The 2,164-nt window shown below is 43.2% G+C and overlaps 1 protein-coding gene across 1 annotated transcript in view; it reads left to right on the top strand.

The window, feature by feature from the left end:
- The window catches only part of LOC106877620 (arf-GAP with coiled-coil, ANK repeat and PH domain-containing protein 2), a 248,627-nt gene that overhangs the window by 142,034 nt on the left and 104,429 nt on the right, over positions 1 to 2,164 (top strand). The window lies entirely within an intron of this gene.

The raw sequence follows: 2,164 nt of genomic DNA, 5'->3' as shown, positions 1-2,164 counted from the left end.
CTTACAGTTAACAATAACGCTGATCATGGTGGTGGTGATGGTGGTGGTGGCTGTGACATTTTAATAATTGAATTCATTTTCAGTCAGATATACTTAAAGCTACATGCTCTGCAAGTTCACACTGTCATTTTCTAGTTCGCCAAACAACAGTATTGATTCTCCTCTCATTCTTTCTTTCTGTCTGTTTGTCTCTACAAGTACACACACACACACACACACACACACACACACACACACACACACAACTGACCTTCTCTCTTCATCACTCAGTCAGGGTCACCAAGTTTGACCTATCCCATAGGCAAAGATTAAGTTCATGCTAACATGTTTAATACAGGGAAGTATTAAAAAAAAAAAAGCAACATCTAACTAGAATTAATTTATTAGGAGGTGAGACAGAAAAACAGTCAAGGACCAAATTACCATTCAAATGGGAGGTAACTCTGGAGATCTTTTGTCACACATCCTGTAACCTCTTCAGCGACCCTCTGAACAAAACAGGAGACACATAGGATGGAGAGTCACTGAAGAGGTCAACGGATGTGTAATGAAAGATTTCCAGACAGGTCATAAAACTCTGGAGATGTTTCGGACTTATTATGACCTCATCAGTCGAAAGTATAAAGGGATGTGATCTTGATATAAGCTTACAACTGTTCAGCATTTGTTATTCCACTCTTCTTTTCACAGTATTGAGTACTCTTACATCAGTTAATTCTCCTTTACATCACCGTCATCAGTAGCCCCTTAGCATTGAGATTACCCTGTTAAAATGCAATGCTTATTTATTCACATTGTTTTGAATTAATCTTGCATTATCTTGTAAGTTTGAGATTTCAACAATGTGATTATCTCTTTTATATCTTTTACCTGTTTCAGTCATTAGACTGCGGCCATGCTGGGGCCTTAAAGAATTATTAATGAAATCAATTGACCCCCAGTACTTTCTTTCTTCTCTTTTTAAGCCTGGTAATATGTTAGTTTCTTTTGCTGAACTGCTAAGCTATGGGGATGAAAACATAACACTGTTTGTCAAGCAGATTTTTGACCATACAGCCATGCCTGTGCACATAGAATGTATTATGTGTGTAGTGTGTATGTGGGTGTATGTGTATATATGTGTGGGTGTATGTGTATATATGCATGTATATATGTATGTATAGTCATCATCATTTAATGCCTGCTTTCCATGCTGGCATGGGTTGGACAGTTTGACCAGGGCTGGCAAGCAGGAGGGCTGCACCAGGTTCCAGTCTGATTCGGCTGGGTTTCTACAGCTGGATGCACTGGTGGCTATTTACATGGTGCCAGCATGAATGCTTTCATGTGGCCCCAGCACTGGGTCTTGCAGGCCAATCCTCTTCAGCAAGAGGAGCAGCATAAAAAATTCTGCTGGTAAACCTAGAAAAAACATAGAATCTCTTCCTGGGTTTACCTTTTCCATGAGTATGTTTGTATGTGTGTAAAAATTACACGAGTGAGAGGGAGTAAATAGTCCTTTCTGTTATAGGAACAAGGCCTGAGGTTTTGTGGGAGGGGACTAGTCGATTACATCGACCCCAGAGTTTCATCATCATCGTTTAACGTCTGCTTCCCATGCTAGCATGGGTTGGACGATTTGACTGAGGACTGGTGAACCAGATGGCTACACCAGGCTCCAATCTGATCTGGCAGAGTTTCTACAGCTGGATGCCCTTCCTAACACCAACCACTCAGAGAGTGTAGTGGGTGCTTTTACGTGCCACTGGCACGAAGGCTAGTCAGGAGGTACTGGCAACAGCCACGCTCCAAATGGTGTATTTTACGTGCCACCTGCACAAGAGCCAGTCCAGCGGCACTGGCAATGATCTCGCTTGAATGTCTTTACACGTGCCCCCGGCACAAGTGCCAGGAAGGCGACGCTGGGCACAGGTGCCATCATGATTTCGCTTGCCCCAACAGGTCTTCACAAGCCGAGTTTAGTGTCCAATGAAGGAGACGATATTGGCATGGGTGCCAGTCACTGGTACTTAATTTATCAACCCCGAAAGGATGGAAGGCAAAGTCAACCTCGGCGGAATTTGAACTCAGAACATGGGCGATGGGCGAAATACCATTTAGCATTTCATCCAGCGTGCTAACGATTCTGCCAGCTCGCCGCCTTAGAGAGAGAGAGAGAGAGAGA

Source organism: Octopus bimaculoides, chromosome 25 (genome assembly GCF_001194135.2).
Source record: "Octopus bimaculoides isolate UCB-OBI-ISO-001 chromosome 25, ASM119413v2, whole genome shotgun sequence".
Classification (NCBI taxonomy): domain Eukaryota; kingdom Metazoa; phylum Mollusca; class Cephalopoda; order Octopoda; family Octopodidae; genus Octopus; species Octopus bimaculoides.
Note: the sequence above shows the minus strand (reverse complement) of the source record. Positions and strands in the feature narration are given on the sequence as shown.